The following is a 23,628-nucleotide window of genomic DNA, read 5'->3' as shown; positions in this document are numbered from 1 at the left end:
AATTTAACTTCAGTGCTTAGTGTGACGGGTGTGCCTGGGGCAGTCCACACTGAAAATGCCAGGGTCAGGGCAGGATGAAAAAGGGAGAGCAGATGCTCCCAAAACTGGTGGTTAACACTGAAGTTAAACTCAACGACCAGTCACAAACTGTGCTTCTGATCCCACACACGGGTTATCGAGAAGCTGAAAAAAGAAATCACATGGCCCCCTTTATTGCATTCCAGTTCTCCGACTCCCAATCAGGACCTAGGTCCAGTACAGTGAGAGGTTATTTAAAAACTCTGCTCATATATAAAATGTTTTTCTGACCCCAAAGGGTCAGCCACATTACAAGATCACTATAGGTTTGGATCTTACCCAAAAGACCACACTGCCAGCCAATCCTTTAGCATGGAAAGACAAGACAGGACATGACACAAAAAAAGTTGTTAAATGGAAAAGCAGTGAGATGCATTCAGAAATCTATATATCAGGTTATTAGCAGTATTGTTGAGCTGCTGGCTTGAAAGTCCGTCTGGAACACATCCACAAGTTCGATGGGTCTTTCAGTCCTTTGTTCCAGGCTTCAATTTGTAGAGAAGTTGCTCCAGAGGTAGGAAGAGGGATTGAAGACAAAATGGAGATGATGCAGCTGCCCTTTATATTCCCTTTGCCATGTGGCTTGTACTTCCTGTGTCGCAAACACAAGCTTCACAGCACAGGGCATGGAAAAGCCTCGGAAGTCTCAGCACACAGACATACCCCTGCATGTCTTGCTGACTCAATAGGTTTATGCCCTTGATCAGGGATGGGCAAATTACGGCCCACGGGCCACATCCAGCCGACAGGACCGTCCTGCCCGGTCCCTGAGCTCCCGGCTGGGGAGGCTAGCCCCTCCCCCACAGCCACGCCACCGCGTGGGCAGCGCTCCTGCAGGGCGGGGCTGTGTGCTCCTGCAGGGCAGTGTGTCTGGCTCTGCGTGGCCCACGTGGCTGCCAGACGCGCTGCTCTGAGCGGCATGGTAAGGGGGCCGGGGGGTTAGATAAGGGGCAGGGAGTCCCAGGGGGCAGTCAGGGGACAGTTGGATGGGGCGGAGGTTCTGGGAGGACGGGGGCTGGATAGGTGTGGGAGTCCCAAGGGTCTGTCAGTGGGCAGGGGGGTGGATAGAGGTCAGAGCAATCAAGGGACAGGTAGCAGCGGGTTGGGTAGGGGTGGGGTCCTGGATATGAACCCATATCCAAACCCCCGCCCCCTGACAAACCCCGGGACTCCTACGCCTATCCAACCCCCCTGTTCCCCATCCCCTGACCGCCCGCCCAACCGTCCCCTGCTCCCTGTCCCCTGACTGCCCCCCAGGACTCTCTGCCCCTTATCCAACCCCCTGGCCCCCTTACCACAGCCACGCGGCTCGCCGGAGCTAGATACGAGGTCCCTCAGGAGAGCGCTGACCGGCCCCCTTACCATGCCACCCAGAGCAGTAGGAGCTCGCAGCCCCACCGCTGCAGCACTGCCCAGGAGTGGTGGGCCAGAGCGCTGATGGCGCGGCATGTTGAGTCTACAGTGGGACAGCAGGGGCGAGGGAACAGCAGGGGAGGGGAGGGAGAGGGGAGCCTCCCCATCCGGGAGCTCAGGGGCCAAGCAAGCTGGGCCTGCGGGCCGGATGTGGCCTGTGGGCCGTAGTTTACCTACCCCTGACTTACACGTTAGTTTGTAAAAAGAACAGGAGTACTTGTGGCACCTTAGAGACTAACAAATTTATTTGTGGTTTATCTGCATTTCTTTTGTAAACAATTCTGTCTTTTATGCCTCGTTACCTGTAGTCACTTAAAATCTTTTTTTTTTGGTAATTAACAACCTTGTTTTATTGTTTGATCCAACTAGTGTGTTTGGATTAAAGTGTGTTGGAAACTGCATTTGGGATGTAGCGGGGTGGACGTCCGCTCCTGCTCTGAAGGGTTAAAAACAGCCCTGGGAGGGGGCTGTGGCTGGAGAAAGCAGCTTTTAGGCTGGGCTGCTTGGGGGAAGTGGCTGCAGCTGGGGCCACGCCCCAAACAGACTCAGCTGGCCTATAAAGGCAGAGAAGCCAGGGGCAGATAGAATCTCTCTCTGTTTGTAGAGGGAGATGGGCCCGGCTGCAGGGAGCTAGACACAGGGTACCTGAGTGAAGCAGGGCTGGGGAAAGGCAGAGGAGCTGGGGAGCTCCAGCCTGGAAAGCCCCAGGCTGTGGCCTAGCAGAAGGCAATAGGTACTGGGGGGCTGCAGAGGGCAGCCCAGCGGTAGGCAAAGGCAGCAGGTCCAAACCCTCCTTGCCAGTGATGAGTGGCTGATACTGCAGTCTGCCCCAGGGTGTGGGGCTAGACGATGACTGGCCTTATACTGAGCCGAGGTGGGAATAGTGGGTGGGAGTTCCCTGGGGAGGGGAGACCCTAAGACTGAGGGGTTACTGCCAGAGGGCAGCACCCCAGGTAAAAGGGGCACCAGGTCCAGGGAGGGACACGGGGGGCCAGAGGACAGGCAGATCACCGGCCTGCAGAGGGTGCGCGGGAGCTGGAATGAGCTAATTCCCAGAAGTCACCAGCAGGGGGTGCCGCAGGGATGAGTCCACTCATCTACATGGGATAACAAGGCTGGTGCATGTCAGTTTCCACTGATGAAATGACAGACGTCATATGAGCTTGCCTTGTTCAGTAGTGTGCTGGACAGGGAAAGATGCACATTTCTGGGGGAAGTCTGGGAACAGAGACTTTTCTGGGGTTTTCCTGTGCTGCACTGTAACTCCTGAGTCGCTGACTAGCAGCACTCAATACTGTAGCTGGGAGCGAGTTACATGCTGGAGACTGTGTGATAACTGCCCAGGAGTGGCTGCTCTCACAGTAAAACAGAGTAAAAGTCACCCCAGCTTGGGAAACTGAGGGGACACAGCTGTTCAGCACTCCAGATTGCACTGTAGTTAATGTCACAGACACTCAATTTCAAAGAGGCTCCCAAAACACAGAGAAAGTAAATCCATGTCCCAGAAATCCAAGACTCCAGAGAGAGGGCAAGTCTCCCTGCCACTGCTTCTTGCTGACGGAGAGGTCCAGAGACAATGAGAGAGTCCTGGAGAAGCTGGGAACAGGGAGCATGGGCTGGTGGGGTTCAGTGGAGAAAGGGAACAGGAAGGGCAGGGATAGTACTGAATGCAGGATCTCAGCAGTACTAGATGTCAGGATAGCACATAGTGCAGCCCATTGGAAAACATAATCCCAACTAGACATATAAAATGATGAGGTCTAAATTAGCTGTTTCCACTCAAGAGAGATCTTGGAGTCATGGATAGTTCTCTGAAAACATCCACTCAATGTGCAGCAGCAGTCAAAAAGCGAACGGAATGTTGGGAATCATTAAGCAAGGGATAGAAAAGACGGAAAATATCATATTGCCTGTATACAAATCTATGGTACGCCCACATCTCGAATACGGCTGTAGGAGCTGGATTTTATAATGTACTGGGAGAATTTAATGTACGATTTGATTTCATCCTGTCAGCCACCCTGTTTGAATAGCAGAAAGGAATGACAGACCAGAACAATCCTTCTGACTGATTATGGTCACCTTTTGTTTTAGGATAAGTTACACTGTCTACTATGGATTCCTCTATGTATTACAAATTAGGCACTCTAGTTAAATCTACATGTCTTTGTTTTAAGGTTTAGTAAATAAGAGACAGGATTCACTATTGTGTCTATGTTAAGTAGATTAGAGAAACATTGAAGGCAAGGTTTCATTTGCAATGCCTTTTTGCTCGATATAAAACACTACTGTTTGTATTCTCAGTGGGTTTGTGTGAATGAGGATGTATGCATCAGGAAAAGAGAAGGTGTAAAGGCCATTGTTATAGCCAGAGTCAAGGAAGAAGGAGTCAAGAGACTTAAAGGACATCAAAGAATCATCAACGCGCATCCATAACGAAGGGCAGATTGATGACCCTGAGGTCAAGGCTGGCACCCCTGAGGACAATTGATTAAATGAGAACAAAGGACAGGCTGACCCTCTCAGAGGTGCACTGGAATGTTTACACCAGTTAAGAAGTAACCGATCACAAACTGATACAGCAAAATCCATAGACTTCAACAAAGGAAAAAACCCTATAAGAACCAGGGTGCTTGGCCATGGGACTTTGCGTTCATCTTTCCACACTCCCGGAGCATTGGATTGCGACCGACAAGAACCCAGCCCCACACTCGTGCTCAGTGTAATTGGCCATTAGATTGACTCGAGCTACAACAGACTGGTAACTATGAACTGCTCTGGCAGAGGGTGTGTGTGTGTGTGTGCGTGTTTACCTTCCTCTATAAAGATCCCATGTGCTTTGTAGGAGCATAACACTGCGTGCAGGTGTGGTCACCCCATCTCAAAGAAGTTTACTTATGCAAACAGGAGATATTTGACACTGTGCAATATTGTTCCTGTGTTCTGCAGCAGGGGAGGGTCTGTGGCAGTGTGTGGGTCACTGGCATATTGGGGTGATGCAGAGACAGGACAGTGTAGAGGTACCATTGTGGGGCTGGCATGAACCGTATCTCTTCATTTCCCCTTCCAAGAACTGAGGGGACAGGAATCCTTACCCAGCAAGGTCACATTCTCATAGTTCTCCTGCATGACGTCTCTGTAGAGGGCTCTCTGAGCAGGGTCCAGCAGAGCCCACTCTTCCCTGGAGAAATACACAGCCACCTCCTCGAAGGTCACTGGCCTCTGAAAGAGCAAGAGTCCAACACTCAGTACCTGCTGCCTCACTCACAGCCCCACTATTTGTGGGGGAGAGAAGTCAATCAAATGCAAGCTCTGGGTGGATCACAGTCAGAGTCCCACCTCCACCCCACTCAGAGCATCCTGGAAACACCAGGTTAAGGGGACGAATAGAGAGTCCCTTTTCTCTCCCAGCAGATCCATCACACTCCTACTAGCCACAGACGGATAAAGGAGATGGAGCCCCTAGCAGGGACCAGGGAGAGATCTCCGGTAGGAAGCCCAGCACCCTCCCCATTGTGCAGAGCTGGATACGAAAGGAGGGGAATCTCCCCTAAACCTCACTAGTGGGTGTCCCCTTCATATCTCACAGCAGCCACTGGTTAGTCAGGTCAGGCTCCAGCACTGGGAGTCTGGTCAGTTTTCCTAGCCCCATGTAGGAGGGTTATTTTCTGTTTCACAAATTAGGTTATTTCCACCTCCTAATCTCATGGGTCTGTTCCTAGAATATGGGCCAATCATTAAACTCCCCCCAGCAGGAATGTCACAAGCTGTCCTCCTCCCTTCCCCACCCTGTGCATTTCCTGCCCTGCTCCAAACCAGACTGTGCAAATCTTCCCATCTCCAGTGTATTTGCTGTCCCTCTCCCTCCTGCAGGAACCCACCAGCTACCCCCCGATAGTCCCTACCTGAACAGGCTCCTCTGCAGCCATTTCTCTCCCCTGTCCCATGGCAGGATGGGATGAGCTGGAGTGAAACACGGACGTCATTCTGCAGCCTGGGAGGGTGAGAAGGGCAGTTGTGGGGGTTACAGAACAGGCTTTAGTTAATGTCACAGGACGATTCGCCCAGGCCCTTTCCCTGCAGACAGACATCCTAGATTCTGCCATCCTGGGAAAATGCTCAATCTCTGTATTACAGTGTGGAGCTGGCCCCTCCTGCCAGGCTAAGCCCAGAGAGAGATTTTTAACCTTCCTTCTCCCTCTCCCAATCTCATAACTAAGTCTCTGAACACAAGGCTGGAAAAGAGCAGAACCAAAGGAGTCACTGTGGGGGATTCCCTCGGACACTGACCCCATGGCAGTCACACCCCAGCAGGGGGAATATGGAGTCAAGAACCAGCTTTTCCTCTGTCTGATCCTTTTCTTGTTCACTGGAAAGTGGTTCTGCCCAGGGATGCTGCAATACATGTGTCTGGGTGGACTAGAGAGCTGGAAATCTCTCCCCCCACTCATTTCTCCCACTGCCCCTTTCAGTCTCTCCTTCCCCTGTCCTCTCTCCCTGCCCCTCTGGCTGGGACAGTCCCATTCCTGGGGGCTTTGCTCTCCCATGGCTGGATTTGCTCCTGGCAATTGCTAATGGGAGGAGAGGCTGTTTGTGTAGAGTCACTTTCTTGCCAGTCCCCAGCACTTTCCCAGAGGACTTTCAGTTACCTGGAGTCTGTGGTAGAATTTGTATTAACAGGGCCCAGGGCTGCCCCAAGGGGCTAGGACCAGCTGGAGAAAGTCATCACCTGGGCCAGGCAGAGAAGCAGCTTTAATTAAGGTCACATCCCAGCACAGAGCCCCGCTGGGGGAGCAGCAGCTGCTAAGCCTGGTCTCCCAGATCACAATGGAGGCTGCAGCGACTGCCCCAGGAAGCTGAACCCCAATATCCTGAGCAGAGAGGGACAGAGCGTTTGAGCAGCTTCCCTCCTTTAGCTCTCTGGGGAGAGCAGCTAATGAGAGCCCCTCCTCACAGGGAGAACTGCTGATCTCATTTGCCCCACTGTCCATCTGGAGTCACTCCTTGTCTTTCCATGCAGTGACTCTGGATTAACAATGGTCTCAATGAAACCAGATTTCAGAATGAATGAGTCCAGAATGCTGTGGAAGAGACCATTGTGTGGCATTTCTAGCCCCCTTCCCACCTGCCGCACCCTCAAGATCTAGTATAAGGACTCGGGGCACAAATTTTCCCAATGGAACTGGAAGGTCCTGGAGTTTTCAAGATGTTTGATAAGTGGCTAGAAAGTTATCATGGTGACTGGGCCTGGCTGGGGAATGCTGGGATGTGCTTGGAGTCAGGATTCTGGCACAAGCTGATCAGAGAGAAGGAGCATGGTTAGTAGCAGCCCCCAGAGCCTCCATCCAGGGCCCCCCAGACACCCCCAGTACCCAGAGCCCAGACCCCGCAGTCAGAGTCCCACCAGATATTCCCTGGGACCCAACCCCCAAAATCCCTAAACAGGGACTCCAGATACCCCTCAGCACCCCACTGGCCAGAGAACCCCCACCAGACCATCACTGGCAGGCTGGGAATCCTAAAGGTTCCCCCCACCAAGAGCCCCCAACAGCCAGGGACCCCCACCCCAGGGGACCCCTCACTGGGAATTCAGTCCCTCACTGCCTGCCCAGGATTCCCCTACTGCCTGCCTAGGACCCCCACCTGTCCTCCAGCAGGACCTGCCAGGCCGTTTGCCTGGGACCCCGTGATGCTTTACAACGGGACCCCTCCCTCTGCTTGCCTGGCATCCCGACCTAGCGCCTGGCACTCCCCCACCCAGTTCTGTGCATTGGGCACGACTGAGCCCCTGGCACAGCACCAGGCTCCCTCCAGCCCCCTGCCCTGCCTCCCCAAGAGACGCCCACCCTCACTGTTCTGCACCAACAAGTCCCCAGCGATACCCACCTCCAGGACCCACAGCCTCAGGGCTGGGCACGTCAGAAACCTCCCCCTAAACCTCCAGAACCCCCTGCCCAGTCACCCAGAGGCCTCCCCCTCCCACAATGCCCCTTCAGCTCCAGCTGCAATCGCCCCACACAGACACCCCATCCCCTACCCCAGCAACAGTTACCTCACTGTGTCAGCTAAGTGGATAGAAAGTTATCACTGCCCCCTGCTGGCCAGTCACCCGGGCAGAGGGATCCCTGGGAGGTGCTGCTTCAACAGGAGAATGGAAGGCCTGGAGGGCAAGAAAGGTCCATGCCCTGTCACTAGCTACATCTTCGCACTGCGGGAAGCAACCCCTCCCAGAGGCCATTTGTCATGGGCTTTGGGACACTTCTGGACCCACGCTGCACTCAGAGTGACCTCCTCACCCAGTGCCAGCTGGAGAAAAGAAAAGGGTCCAGCCAACTCTCCTGTTACCAGCTGGGAACCACTGATCCCCCAAACAGGGGGAGGCCTCTGGATTTGATGGGTATTAAATACATTTAGAGAGGAAAGTGGAAAATCAGAGGGATTTTATATCAGTTGTTGATACGAGGTAAAATCTGAGTGTTTCACATCAATATCTGATAACTGAATAGAGAGAAAATGGGCAACATTTGCCAACATTTTATATCCATGTTCAGGAATCTGAGAAAAGGTGTAAATCTGAGATTTTCTTAGTATTTTATAATTAGAGAGACAGGGAAAAATCTCAGGCCATAGTCATTTAGAAATAGATAATTAGAGAAAAAGTGGGGCTTAGGATAATTTTTAGATTTGCAGAGAATACATATCAGAAACTACGCAAGTGATAACATGAGAGGGGGGAGGGATAGCTCAGTGGTTGGAGCACTGCCCTGCTAAACCCGGGGTTGTGAGTTCAATCCTTGAGGGGACGATTTAGGGAACTGGGGTAAAAATCTGTTGGAGGATTTAGTTGGGGATTGCTCTTGCTTTGAGCAGGGGGTTGGACTAGATACCTCCTGAGGTCCCTTCCAACCCTGATAGTCTATGAACACCACCAAGATCTGAGGGGATTTTATATTACTGCTACATAACTAGAGGGAAAAGTGGGACTGTTGGACTGGATTTTATATTACTATCCAATACATATACAGAAAGTGGTGGCTCCCCCCACCATTCCCACGGGCAGCAGGGAGCCCTGTGAGGAGCTGCTTTAAGAGGGCAAAGGGGGGTGGGGGAGCTGGCAGGTCCCTGGATGAGGGAAGGGGGCAGCAGTGGGGGATGGGCAGGTGGCTGTGTTGGTAGTTGGGGGCAGTAACTGGGAAACCGGGGTCCGGGCAGCCCCCACGGGGGACACGTGCCCCTCCGCCCCGCCCTGGCAGAGAACCGGCATCTCACCCCGCCAGGGGCAGCCACGTGCTGGGGACTGACCCAGGGGGACAATTTCCCACCCGGACAAGGACAAATCGCTGCAGGTAAAACGGGGGGGGGGACCCCCATCGGAGAGATTTTAACTGGACATTGGAGACTCATGGAGAGACCGGGGGGGGGGACCGGGGAGCCGAGAGAGCGGATCGGGGGGGGGGGCGAATCTCCCCGGATGTTACAGCCCGAGCGAGACCCCGAGAGAGAAACGGGGCAGAACCGGAGAGACTCTGTGCCGGTGGGGGCGAGAGGCGCCAACAGGGACAGGAGCCAATTCACTCCCCGCCCCCCCCGCAACTCCGGCTTCTCCCCCCGCACAGGGACCTCGGGGTCCAGGCTCCGCCCCCCCATCCCAGCGGGGGGCGGATCCTGCTGCGGCTCCCGGGGCCGAGGCGGCTCCGAGGCTTCTCCCAGGTTCCCCGGGGCAGAGTCACGTGCCCGCCCCCCCCCCGGGGTCTCTCACTCACCGGCTCACACGGAGGCGGCAGCAGCAGCTTTGTTCTCCCGCCCTACCGGGGCTCGCACGGAGCATGCGCAGTTTCAGCTGCTGACCCCTCCCTTACCCGGGCTGGAGAGGGCGGACGCGCCCCCGGGGCAGGCTGGGAGATGTAGTTCCGGATTCTCCCTGGAGCGGAAGTGACGTCAGCGAGGGAGGCGGAGCCGGAGCGCGGACGCGCGCGGAGCGCTGCGGTTCTGCCTGGCTCGCGCGGGGCCGTTGGAGCCTCTCCCGGGCCGGAGAAGGTTTGTGCCGCTGGGGCTCTGGGCATGCGCAGATCGCGGCGGGAGAGACCTTCATTAACCCCCCCGTGCCCGGCCCGGGCTCCACCCCCGCTGCGGAGCTGCAGCCTCCAGGTCCCGGCGCGAGCCCGGGGGCGGGGCCGGGCGGTGACTGGGGTCCCGGGGGGGGGAGGGGGGGAGTGTCGGTGCAGCCCGGACATGGCCGGGGGGGGGGAGCCGGTGACCCCCGAGGAGCGGGGGGAGAAACGGGGGGGGCTGAGACCCCCTCGGATTTACCGCTGCCCCCCCGTGGGGACCCCCCGCCATGATGTTAAAGTTGGGGAATTCAGTCTCTGTACTTCTGGGGGGAGTGTTGCTTTTTTACAGCTGCCTCACTGCCAGGCACACCGGGCTGTTAGCTGCACCCACTGTCCTTGCCAGGGGCCCCTGCTGAACCCTGGGCGGCTGCACTGCAGTGCTGGGGTGACTCTGCAGGTGGAGAAGCTGCTGTGGAGCAATGTAGAGCAGGTGCAGGAAGGAGATGGGGTCACTATTCACATTCTGAGCTGCACAATTTTCCAAATTTGGGAATAGATTCATCGATTCATAGACTTAAGGTCAGAAGGGACCATTATGATGATCTAGTCTGACCTCCTGCGCAACGCAGGCCACAGAATCTCACCCACCCACTCCTGTAACAAACCCCTAACCTATGTCTGAGTTATTGAAGTCCTCAAATCGTGGTTTAAAGACTTCAACTTGCAGGGAATCCTCCAGCAAGTGACCCGTGCCCCATGCTGCAGAGAAAGGCGAATGTCCGATAACAATTCTAAGGGGAAGGTGAATGCAGAGCTATGACATTGGAGATGCCCAGACCTCCAATGGGGGCAGCGTGGAAATTAATAATGGGAAGATCACTTGCAAAATTAGTCATCACTGACAAGCTTTGTCTCTGTTCCTATTTCACGCTGTGGTGTTAGTTAGAGGAATCAGTACAGATTTTTACTATATTAATTAAACACTTAATTTTATTTAACCAAGACAAAAACTTAGTGTCACTTATTTTTTCTCTGTCCTAGCAAGAATGAATTGAATTTTGTGACTTTCTGGAAAGTGCAGCGAGATTAAATGTGGGGAATTCAGTCTCTGTGTTTGTGAGCTGATGTTTTCCTCTCACAGGTCAGTGCCTGCATTGAAATACCAAAAGGGATCTAAGGGCTGGTGTACGCTGGGCACTTCACTGGCAGAGCAACGTCTCTCAGGGTATGAAACCCCCCGTCCACCCATATAGTTACAGTGACCTAAACCCTGGTTAGATAGTGCTAAAGAAAAGGAAGAATTTTTCTGTCAATGCAGCTATTACAGGGATGGGAAAACCTCTCCACTGACTGTCTACTCCAGAGTGCTATAGCAGGTGCCACAGCAGCATTTTAAGTGTAGACAGAGTGAAACTAGATTTAGCTCCAGTTTGCACTGTGGATGCTTAGGCACTAAAACTAAAGTAATCATAACAACAGTGCAGTGCTTGCATAGTTGGCAGGATTTGAACCTACGCGGGGCAACCCCAAGGATTTCTAGCCCATCGCCTTAACCTTTCAGCCACAACTACTTGATATACAATTGTTTTACTACACGATAATTCACTTCTCACTGAATTGTCACTTCAAATGGTTTGCTCAGACCAGCTTCCCCATCACATTCATGGCTGCGCATGAGTGTAAGTGTGTCCTTAGGTGAACAGCGAGAATTCCTGCCCATTTCCCTTCCGGCTGGAGCAGGATGAGAGTGTGTTTGTGTTAATGACATTGCTGTAGATTGTTGTCCATTCCCCACTCTGACAATTCAGACATTCCCTTTCCCATTCAAATCTCCAGCACATCGTTCCAATAGCAGGTGGCAGGATTTCTCTGGGGCACTGAAATTTTTTCAGGGGACTGGTGCATGAACTCAGCCTTGCATTCCACCCTTGATGTTTCATGGACTAACAACAGCAGCAGAAAGAAAGAGCCGAGCCAATATCTCCCTGGCAGGGATGCAGGTGCCACGTCCCCTCTGTCTGACCATCGCCATTGCAGGAGAGAAGGGTTCACTGGAATCGAATGCCCTGGCTCAGACCAGAGACACAGGGAGGTTTTGCTGTTCATGGATCTGTGCAAAGGAAATTGTGTCTCTGTGTGAAATTGAGGCAGGAAATGAAACACCCAATGCTCTAGGGAATGTGGGTGAAGGACTCGGGCTGAGCAATGATTTACAGGGGGTTGTTTCAATTTATTGGCCTGATTAAAACTATGGCTAAAAGCCCCCTGTAACAGGGGCTGCGGGACAGGACAGGCAGTTCTGCGCGGAGTGTTCAGAGCTGCCCCCTATCTGCCCTTTCTCTGCACCGCCCCTGCTCCCAGAATGCACCAGGCCCTGGACTGAACTCTTCCCCTGCCGGCCGAGCTGGTTTCGTTTGCTGTGATCCTGTTGGCTTGGCAGGGGGGAAGTGACAGTCCCACCCCAGAGCCTCCCTGTCACCCAGCCCCCTGACCCCCAGCAGTGCAGGTCAGCCAGGAGCTGGTCCCTGCCAGGCACTCAGGGGCGTCTCCCCTGCAGCTGGGGACTCTCACCAGCGTGGTCTGTGGGAGCTCGCGCACTAACAGGGCAGCGGCAGCAGCCGCGTGGTGGGTTGGGCTGGTGACCCGGGTCAATCTCCTGGGGTCGGCTGGGTTCATGCTCAGGTGACTGGCCCCAGCCACCGGCCGAGCCCCACGGCCACGCTGCTGCTGTTACCACACTAGCCCCTCACGCCCCCATTCCCTCACTGAAGCCAGGAGAAGGTTTGCAGGGAGGAGGTGGGGGGGGTTGACCCCAATATCCCAGAGCTGATTCTCCCCACAAAGGGGTGTGTGCATGTGGTGGGTGCCGTGTGCAACGCCCTGTGCCCATGAGGAGGGGACCGGAGCTCTGCCGGCAGGAAGATTTATCCTGCAGGAGCCCTGCCTCCCTCCCCCAGGGGTTCCCCTGGAGCAGAGAAGCTTTGAATCCTCGCTGGAGACTAGACACGCCCGAGCAGCACAAGCTGCCTGGCAGAGGTTCTGGATCAGGGCCTCACGGGCCCATTGGGTTCATTCCCTCAGGGCTGCCCTGCCCAGTGCCAGGGCTGATCTCACTCCCCAGCACAGAGGGGGCTGCAGGCTCTTTGCCAAGCTGGGTCCCAGCTCAAGGCAGATTTAACACTAGCAGGGGGCCCAGGCATGTGCTGGTGCCGCTCAGGGAGGGAATCTGGGCCAAAGACTGATTAGAAATTGGGTAACACTGAAGTGGGACTAGAAAGACCCTTGCTGGGACGTGGCGGGTAGGTAGCCCCCATTGTGTACCGTGCCCTCGCCGAGAAGTCTCTGGGAGAGTGGATTCTTCTTAATGGGCCACCAACATGTCTCGTTGGTCCTGATGTCGGCTGCTCCTTTGTCGATACTGACAAGCTAGTTGTGGGCCTTCCCCACTCACCCCATAGCTCCGGGATGCACAGACAGCAATACTGGTGTGGAAGAAATGAACTCCACTCTCAGATTTCAAGTGTTCCTTGGTTCAAATCTAAGTACCCCCTTAAATGCCTGGCATTTCAACAAAAATAGTTACATATCCATTTCCATTATGTTCAGGAGCTGCACTGACTAGGGATCCCTGAAATGAATGGAAACACTCAACACTTTCCTGTGCAAATGCATAAAAACCTAGCAAACATGTCCCTCCGATGAAATCAGTTCCAATCCTCTAAGTGTTTAGGTTTGGTTTCATCAATTAAACAAAGGCACATGAAGACACATTTGCAGGTCCTTGGCCTGCATGGGCTACAATGTGCAGAAGAACAAGAACCACATCCACTTGGGAGGAATGGACTAGTCTGTATTACATTTGATAAGTAAGTTGCCATTGGGACTGAAAACTCTACTGGAGGTGGACAGGAGCCTGTTGCAAAAATAAAATAACCAAGATTTACCAAACTCCCTGTTACACATTCAATCCTCTCTTTTTTCTATTCTATTAAACTGGGAGCAAGTTACCAGTGACCCAGGGCTGGGGCGGAAGGAGGGTGCAGGTGGCGGGAGGAGCCCAGGGCTGGGGCAGCAGGGTGTGTGTGGGTGGGGGAGCACTGGTAGGGGGGAAGGGGAGAGTCGAGACCTGGGGCAGCACAGGGTGTGTGTGGGGGAGAGCCCAGGGCTGGCTTGGCAGGGATGTGAGGGTCAGGGGGTAGAGCCCAGGGCTGGGGCAGCAGGGGGGTGCGAGTGGTGGGAGACCCAGAGCTGGGGAGGCAGGGGATGCAGGTGTGGGGAGGGGAGAGCCCAGGGCTCAGGCAGCAAGGGGATGTGGGGGGCAGACAAATTTTTTTTTGCTTGGGGAGGCAAAAAACCTAGAGCCGGCCCTGTCTCCACCTACCGTGAGGTAGGTAGGAGCCAGGGGTGGCTCTAGGAATTTTGCCGCCCCAAGCATGGCAGCACTCCGCGGGGGGCGCTCTGGCAGACGCTGGTCCAACGGCTCTGGTGGATCTCCCGCAGACGTGCCTGCGGCGGGTCTGCTGGTTCCGCGGCTCCGGTGGAGCATCCGCAGGAACGCCTGCGGGAGGTCCACTGGAGCCGCCTGCCGCCCTCCCACCAACCAGTGGAGCGCCCCCTGCGGCATGCCGTCCCAAGCATGTGCTTGGTGTGTTGGGGCCTGGAGCCGGCCCTGGTAGGAGCGGCTCATTAGTATCCCTACTTGAAAGAGGGAGAAGCTAAGGCTGAGAAAGGAGAATTGACTTGTCTTAGGTCACACAGCCAGTCAGTGGAAGAGTTGGGAGTAGGACACAAGAGCCCTGATTTTCAAACTAACCATCAGATCTTGAATTTCAGACATTGAATGACCTGAGTAAAGTGCTCTCAGATGAGCTCCAGACCAACAACAGTGACAGTAATTATTCAGCAAGTATTTGAGGAGAACTGCAATGTTAGAGAGAATCATGAACTGCTCAGAGACCATTAATGCAGAGAAGCAGCAAAATTCATCAAACATAGAACTGGTTATGACTTATTTACTTGGTCTTAAAAGAGAACAACAAGGACCTGAGTCTCCTCACTGTCAATAACCCCCTGCTCAGCCAATCAGGGTAGAGACAGGACGGGAGGCTGAGGGTTCTCACCAGAGAGCCCAAAGGATGGCCCAGGTCACCGGTGGGGATCACTGCCCAAGCACTATTTCAGCCCCACATTTTTGGGTGGACCTCCCAGAGTGGGAGCTGCCGAGCACACCCCCGCAACACACACACACACACACACACACTTCGCTCCTGGTGTTGGGAGGGGAACAGGAGAAAGGACAAAAGAAGCAAGAGATGAAGAGAAAGGAGGGAGGGATGGATGGAGAAAAAGGTGAAACAAAAAGGACAAACCCTAATGTCCCCACTGATTCTATGGGACAAAATCCCAAGTGTGAAATAAAATTCTGCCTCCTTAAGCTCGTGTTTTCCATGCCTAGAATTCAACTGTCACCAGATGGATCAGACCGAAAAGATTTCAGACCTCGAAGAGGCTCTTACCTTCTAAACAGGGACGGCTGTTTTCTAGTAAAATCAGGAAAAGGGAAGGAGAAAACTCAAAAGAGGTTCCTCCTGGCGCTCACGTACCTGAACCCGAATACTCTCTCAGTCCTCAAAGAGAGACCTGGAGAAGGAGACTTGCTGAAGCAAAGCCACAGGGGTCTCTGAGGTTTCCCTGGCCCCTCGCTCCTGTCCTGCCTGGCTGATGTCAGCATCTCTCTGTGAGGTCACCACCTCCCCACCACCTTTGACCAATAGTCTGAGGTCCTGCAAAAGGCCTTTGTGATGTCACTGCCACATCTCTCCCTTGCTGTGCTAATGTCCTGCCCCTGCCCAGGCACTTTGGAGGTTTGAGCTACTCCCTGTGGATCACCCCACTCAAGGAGCGTTCGTTCTAGGCAGCAAGCCGGCTAGACAGGAAAACATCAGACGCTGCTCCCAATGCTACACTCAGTTTTTCAGAAAGTAGTCAACTTTATGGCCAGAAGAGACCATTAGAGCATCTAATCTGACCACTTGAGGATCACTTAAGCTGCAGTTAAGCACTCTACCACTGAGCTATACAGCCACAATGACCTGAGAAGGACAAACCCTGCTTCATTGAGGTCCTTTGCCATTCCCAGACCACAGGTGGTTTTAAAAATGGGGTTTGATTAAACTTCTTAAATGTGGCAAACACCACAGCTTGCACACCCACCGATATAGCTTCTCCCACTGACATAGCTGCCACCTCTTGCAAAGTGGCTTACCTACACCCACAGGAAAACTCTCTCCCCTCAGCATAGAGCAGTGGTTCTCAAACTGTGAGTCAGGACCCCAAAGTGGGATGTGACTCTGATTTAATGGGGTTGCCAGGGCTGGCATTAGACTTGTTGGTGCCTGGAGCTGAAGCCAAAAGTCTGAGCCCCACCACCCAGGGCTGAATCCCTCAAGCTCTGGTTTTGCCCTCCCCTAACTGGGGCAGGGCTCAGGCTTTGTTTCCCCTGCCTCTGCCCAGTGTGAAGGGGCTTGGTCCCTCTTTCCAGGGCCATGTAGTAAGTTGTTTTTTTTGGCAGAAGGGGGATGCAGTGAAAGGAAGTTTGAGAAACCCTGGCATAGAGCCTCTGAATATGTCTAGACTTGGCTCCCTGTGGCAGATCAGAGACGGAAAGTGCAGCCATGGAGACACCGCACACCAGCTTTGTCTAGCAGGCAAGAATCAAACCTCTACAGACAAGTGCCTGTTGCTTTCTAACCCATCTCCCTAAGCCCTCAGCCAGCACCACTTAACAAAGGGGCTTTTCTACACTATGGTTCTGGTCTCACTGAAGGGTCATTTCCAATTGTTTGCTCAGACCAGCGTTAGGGGAAATGGTGCCCTGGGCAAAGCTTGTACTTTGGCACTTCCCCATTGCCCCTGGACGATCCCCACTCCCCCTTTACCGCTAGCTCCTGCACTCCCAACCCTTGCACCTCCTTCACCCCTAACTCCTGCCCCCTCCTGTGCCCCCTTTGCCCTTAACTCCCTGGGCCACCAGCCATTGCCCCTCTCCTGCAGCCCCTTCACATGGCTCCAGTGCTGGGGCCCCGCACTTGTTCTCCCTTTCCCTGGGCTTTGGCATCACTAGCCGCTGATTAGTGAGTAGGGTTCAGTGGTTCCCAAAATGTGGGGCATGACTCCTAGGGGGACACAGAGGAACATTCATGGGGGCACCTCAGGGCGTGAGCCAGCCCCCATGGAGGGAGCAGCACTCAGCCCCACTCAGCCCCAGCTCTTCCCCAACCCCACCCTCAGCCTGGGCCTCTGGCTCCCAGCTCAGCCTCGACCCCCTTACCTCTGTCTGCATCCCTCTCCCCTGCAAGCAACAGACCCACTCCCAACCCGAGATCTTGATCGCACCTTCTGAGGGTCCACAGCCATGGCTAAGAGGGCACAGTGTGAAATGTTTGGGGACCACTGGTTTAGGGTGATGTTCTCAATCACATCTATGCAGTCCAATAAAAGCTATTTCTCACCCACTGACCCCTCCATCAGGACGGACTAGGTCTGTTCTGCTGCCCTTCACTCATGCAGGAAGGATAATAACATTTCATTCTATTCACTCGTAAAGTGATTTGTAACCCACCACCAGCCAAAACGGGTCATTTTGGGAAAGCGGCCCCATCATGCTGCATACCTAGGCAGAGTAGGTGTGTCTATGCAAACACGGTCTGTTCCTGAAGTCTTTCCCCCAGCTCCTCACTAGATGTGAGGGGGGAGCTCATTCAGCCCCTGCTTCCGCTTAGTATTTAAAAACTCCTTATTGTCCCTAGCTCTGCTGGCCTTAGATTTCTCCTCCTGTCCAGTTTTCTAACACCTCAGATGAGGTGGCTGAGTGGTTAAGGTGATGGACTGCTAATCCATTGTGCTCTGCACGCATGGGTTCAAATCCCATCCTCACTGGATGGGTTTAGTTTTCACCCCTCCTTTGTAGACAACCATCTCCCCCTTTGGTACAATGACAGCTCAAACAATGTTGCTTCTTGCAAACAAAAACCTTCTCAGAAACTCAGAACTCCCTTGCTTTAAATAAAATGTCTAAATCCCAGATTTCTTTAAAAAAGAAATTATCTAGTGCTGTATTTCTTAGTTTTTATCTCAAAAGGGAACATCCTCATCATCTCCCCCAAACACCCTGGGACCTGCCCAAATTATTAAAATACCCTCACCCCGAGCAAGGCCAGAGCAGTGAACCAGAGCTAGTGTCTAGGACAAGCTGTTCTGAAGGAGGCAACGCCAACATTTTCTCCCTGCTTCCCTTGGCAAGGTCTGACTAAGAAAACAAAATTCCCCAAACTGAAAATTTTCTGCTGAAAAACTAATACTAGTCTGTTTGGGGACTTTGGTTTGAAAGTATTATTGTTATTATTCTCTTCTGTTTCTGAGTCAGTTCAGTCTGTCCTCCAGGTGTGTTTCTAGCTGCTGAGTTGTGGGGGAGAGAGGCCAAGTCATGATGTCTCTTCCCCTCTTTCATAGTTTCTTCCAACTTGCTAGGAAGCTCCTTTGTTACCATGTGAGTCAAGCAGTGTCCATTGTCTCTGTGCTATCTCGGAGAAGTCTGCATTGTACACGGTTCCTGGGATAGTCTTTGGGAGTGTGGATCCCTTCAATGGGCCAGCAGCGAGTCTGGCTCCTCCCTTGTCACACCTGAAAGGTTGGTGGGGGGCATTTCTCAACCTCATAACATATCTCAGTAACACACACAGAGCAAAACTTCATAACAATGCGAGCACACACAATCCAACACAATATTAATGTTCAACAGATCAAGACTTTTGAAATGATACGTCACCAGGCAGACTTTGAACAAACCATGTCATCATTATATGAGAGTGGTGAATATGGGGCTTCCAGGTGCTGCTCTGAGCACAGCGTGCCACACCTGGGCTTACACTGCAATGGAGACGTACCCTTAGAGTCCATCTCTCCTGGGATAAAGATGGCCCACACCTGACTCTCTGTCAATCCCCACTGGGCCCTGAGAAGTGTTGTTCGTGTTTGTATTCTATAAAGCAGAGGAGCAGATGAAGTTTTGCTCCCAAGGTGTGTGTGTGATTCTTTGGACAGGTCTACACTACAAAATTAGGTTGGTGTAATTACATTACTTAGGCTGGCAATGCAGTTCTATCAAGCTAATCCCGGTGTAGATAGTGGCTCAGCTGTCAGAACTTTCTGGAGCTATGAAAGGGGAGGGGCCCATGGCTCTGTAGCAGGAATGCAGGGCAGGTGAGTTCACGGCAGGCATGGTGGGATACTGGTGGAGGCCAGTTATGGTGATATAATGACCAGCAGCATTTACACTGACATTTGTCACTTTAAGTTTGCTGCAAAAAGCACTAGGCATCTCATCGAGGTGGTTTTATTTTGTCACCAAAACAGGGCAATTTTGTCGCCAGACGTGGTATTGCAGTGTGTGCACCAGCCACAAGCTGCTGACCGAGGGAGCGTTGTGTGTTTTTCACACATCTGAGCAATATAATGATGCTGAAGTAACCTTGTAGTGCAGACCTGGCCAAAGATTCTCTCTCTCTCTCTCACACACACACACACACACACACACACACACACACACACACACACACACACACACACACACACACACACACACACACACACACACACACACACACACACACACACACACACACACACACACACCTTGCAAGGAAAACCTCACCTGCTCCTCTGCTTTGCAGAATCCAAACACAAGCAAAGCTTGTCAGGCCCCAGTGGGGTTGGCAGGGAGTCAGGTGTGGGCAGACAGTGTGTTGTTGCCACAGGCAGGCACCATGGCTTAGCTGGCTAAAGCACCTGTCTTGTAAACAGGAGATCCTGGGTTCAATTCCCAGTGGTGCCTTATTGACTAACCTTTGGGCAACCTGGTATTGGCTACTGTGGGAGGACAAAACACAGAGCTCTTTGGTCCAGCCCAGTATAGTTGTTTAAATTATACTCACAGGCACTGATAACAGACTTACTGAAAGTTTGGGAGTTAAGAGCTGATAGGTCAGTGTTCCAGCCTGTCACAGATGATCCTGCTTCCTTCTGGGACAGGGGCAGGTCTGGGCTTTCATGCTGAATGGCTCATTGTGGCTGCCAGAACCTGTGGGCAGCTCATTTAGTTTACACCGAGGGTTGAGTCCTGCTTTGTGCACCATGTGTGAGAATGAAAATCCTAAACCACCCTTTGAAATAACGAATGCAGCAAGACGTGTTATTGTCCCTGCCCCAAAGCAGACAGAACAATGGAGAAATGCCATCGAGTCCAGGGTAATACTCCCCTGCCATTTTACCTTGTTTGCTTGCTAAACTCCCTCCCAACCTTGAGGGCTCCCAGGCCCGGTATTGAGACTGAGCCGAGATGTCTACACTGCAAATTTACCACCCCACAGCCCTAGCCTGGGAGCCTGCACTGGCACGGGACAACGCTGGGTGTTTCATTGCAGTGTGGACACAGCCTAGCATTATGTCTACACTGCCATTAACACACCCAAGCCACTATTCTCAAACCCTGGGTCAGTTGATTCAGGCTTGTGAGGCTTGTGCTGCAGGGTTATAAAATTACAGCATAGACACTTGGGCTTCAGCCCAGCCTCCGAGACCCCACGAGGGGTGAGGGTCTCCGAGCCTGGGCTCCAGTCTGAGCCCAGATGTCTACGCTGTAGTTTTTAGCTCCACAACCTGAGCCCCAGGAGCCCAAATCAGACCATCCAGGCCAGCGGGATTTTGTCACAGTATAGATGTCCTCTCAGGATATGTCTACACTGCAATGTAAGCCCAGGGTTAGTAGAAGTCATGTCAGCAGCCCCAACACATAAACATAAACCACGAGGGAAAGACCCACCCCCCAGATAAGCTGGACAGTGTCCTTCTCTCTATGGTTCGTAAGTCCAGCAACCAAAAGTCCTTTAACATGAGCCATCCCCTCTCTGCATCCCACTCACAGCTGTTGTCCTTAGTCAGTGCAAGCCCAGAGGTGCCTCTGTAGAGTTCACCTGCCATCCTGGGTGGAAAACGGGGGAAAATAAGAAGGCACCCTACTCACTATGTTGTCTAGGGACTCACTCATCCCTCCACAGCCACCCTGTCCTAAAGTTGGTCTAACACCTAAATTTTAGCATTGGGACCCAGACCCCAGCCCACTTGGCTTTGGAACCCCTGTCCCCTGCCTAGCAAGTGCTATTGATTTGAGGGTGAGTCCCTCAATCGGGGTCTGCCAAGCACAGTTGTGATGCCCTCGATTCACACAACAAGGATAACAAACCTTTATTTCTCCTGCCCCTATAACATGGAGACTGGGAATCCAACACCAGCCACAAGTGATCATTTCGGCAAGCAACCCAACCTATTTCCAACACACTGTAAAATCCACATGCAGACTCATACACAAAACCTTGCAAGAAAATCTTCCTGAGCGGGTCTGAAGCACCTGCTGCTGGAGGGAAGGAGGGAGCCGTGGATTGCGATTGAGGAGCAGCATGAGGAGAAGGAGCCTGTGGGTTGGGACAGAGGAGAAGGGTGAAGAGGAGCAGGCTCTGGTTGGGAGTGAGGAGCAGTGAGCATAGGAGGGACTGAGGGTTGGGTCTGAGGGGCACTGGGAAAAGAGGGGACATGGGTTTAGGCTGAAGAGCATCTTCATTTGGGGATCCAGCAGGACAGAGGAAGGCAGCAGGTGATTCTAATTCCTTAGGGATATTCTGTTTGTTTGTATGTGTGTGTGTGTGTGTGCGCAGGGGAGGAATATGCTCTATGCCCAGAGGCCTTTATTCCTCCAGGCTGCAAGGACAGAGGGGCTGTCAGGAAGTTGCCCCTTCAAACCACACACAAAAAGGCCCTTCTGAGGAAAGGGAAAATCCTGAAGAGAAAAAGTAACATCAAAGAGGACTCCAGCAAGACAGTGTAAGATCTTGGGGAGTAGTTTATCACCTGACCAGGGACTTGAACCCTGGACCCTCAGATTAAAAGTTTGATGCTCTGCCCACTGAGCTAGCCAGGCTCATAAAGAAAAACAGCAAGTTGGTGCAGAGGAGAAACTAGTCAAGAAAACAAGAGCGGGAAACAATATGGGAAACCTGCTGCTCTCTCTGGCCTGGTCAACACTATGAGTTTATATCGAATTTAGCAGCGTTAAATCGCATTAACCCTGCACCCATCCACACAACGAAGCCCTTTATATCGATATAAAGGGCTCTTAATACCGGTATCTGTACTCCTCTCCGACGAGGGGAGTAGCGCTGAAATCGGCATTGCCATGTCGGATTAGGGTTAATGTGGCCACAATTCGACGGTATTGGCCTCCGGGTGCTATCCCACAGTGCACCATTGTGACCGCTCTGGAAAGCAATCTGAACTCGGATGCACTGGCCAGGTAAACAGAAAAAGCCCCATGAACTTTTGAATTTCATTTCCTGTTTGCCCAGCGTGGAGCGCCGATCAACACAGGTGACCATGCAGTCCCAGAATCAAAAAAGAGCTCCAGCATTGACTGTAGGGGAGATACTGAAGCTGATCTTTGTATGGGGAGATGAATCTGTTCTATCAGAACTCCCTTCCAAAAGACGAAATGCCAAAACATTTGAAAAAAATCTCCCAGGCTATGATGGACAGAGGCCACAACAGGGACTCAACACAGTGCTGAAACTTAAGGAGCTGAGACAAGCGTACCAGAAAGCCAAAGAATGAAGTGGACACTCACGGAGGGAGGGGCTGATGACTGTAGCTATCCCACAGTTCCCGCACTCTCCAAAACCATTTGAATTCTTGGCTGAGTTCCCAAAGCCTGAAGGGTCAAAAACATTGTCACGGGTGGTTCAGGGTATATGTCGTTGCCCCCCCTCCCCCGTGAAAGCAAAGGGAAAAAAATCATTTCTCGCCTTTTTTCAATGTCACCGTATGTCTACTGGATGCTGCTGGCATATGTTGTGCTGCAGCGCTACACAGCAGCATCCCCTTCCCTTCCCTTCCCTTCCAGATGGCAGACGGTACAGTAGGACTGGTATGCGTCATCGTCGTCCCATGAGTGCTCCTGGCTGGCCTTGGTGAGGTCGCCCAGGGGCGCCTGGGCAAAAATGTGAATGACTCCCAGGTCATTCTCTTCTTTAAGCTTTGTCTAATGGAGATTCAGTCCTGCCTGGAATAGCATAGCAGCTGGAGGCTGCCCCCCCTCCTCCTTTGAGCTCTACTTGCAGAGGCAATAAAGTCAGTGTTGTTTCAAATTCCTGCATTCTTTATTACTTCATCACACAAATGGGGGGATAACTGCAACAGTAGCCCAGGAGGGGTGGGGGAGGAGGGAAGCAATGGGTGTGGTTGTTGCAGGGGCACCCCCTAGAATGGCATGCAGCTCATCATTTCTGCGGGATGTCTGGGGCTCTGACACGGAGCGGCTGTTTGCCTCTCTGGTTCTTTAGTAGGCTTGCCTGATAGTCTAGACAGGACTGACTCTCCCTTTAGACAAAACGTAAAGAAGGGAATGACCGGGGGAGTCATTCCCATTTTTGTCCATGCGTCCCCGGCCGACCTCACCGAGGCCGGCCAGGAGCACCCATGACAGCAGCAGACAGTACATTATGACTGGTCACTGTCATTGTCAACTTGCAAAGCAGCAGACGGGACGGTATGGCTAGTAACTATCTTTGCTAACTTGCAAAGGCAAGGGGATGCTGCTGTGTAGCGCTGCAGCACCGCGTCTGTCAGCACCATCCAGTAGACATACGGTGACAGTGAAAAAAGGCTGAACGGGCTCCATGGTTGCCGTGCTATGGTGTCTGCCCGGTCAATCCAGGGAAAAGGGCGCGAAATGATTGTCTGCTGTTTCTTTCACGGAGGGAGGATTGAGTGATGACATTTACCCAGAATCACCCATGACACTGTTTTTGCCCCATCAGGAATTGGGATCTGAACCCGGAATTCCTATGGGCGGGGGAGACTGTGGGAACTATGGGATAGCTATGGGATAGCTACCCACAATGCAACGCTCTGGAAATCGATGCTAGCCTCGTACATGGATGCACACCACTTAATTAATGTGCTTAGTGTGGCCGCGTGCACT

General features: G+C 52.8%; 2 non-coding genes across 2 annotated transcripts; both read left to right on the top strand.

Annotated features, from left to right (window-relative positions):
* The first annotated feature begins 17,397 nt into the window (after nt 1-17,397).
* TRNAS-GCU lies at nt 17,398-17,480 on the top strand. Its single transcript has one exon. It is a non-coding gene; the product is annotated as a tRNA-Ser (tRNA).
* A 1,880-nt stretch (nt 17,481-19,360) lies between these two features.
* TRNAT-UGU lies at nt 19,361-19,434 on the top strand. Its single transcript has one exon. It is a non-coding gene; the product is annotated as a tRNA-Thr (tRNA).
* Nucleotides 19,435-23,628: the final 4,194 nt, after the last annotated feature.

This window comes from Mauremys reevesii, linkage group 12 (assembly GCF_016161935.1).
Source record: "Mauremys reevesii isolate NIE-2019 linkage group 12, ASM1616193v1, whole genome shotgun sequence".
Lineage (NCBI taxonomy): Eukaryota > Metazoa > Chordata > Testudines > Geoemydidae > Mauremys > Mauremys reevesii.
Note: the sequence above shows the minus strand (reverse complement) of the source record. Positions and strands in the feature narration are given on the sequence as shown.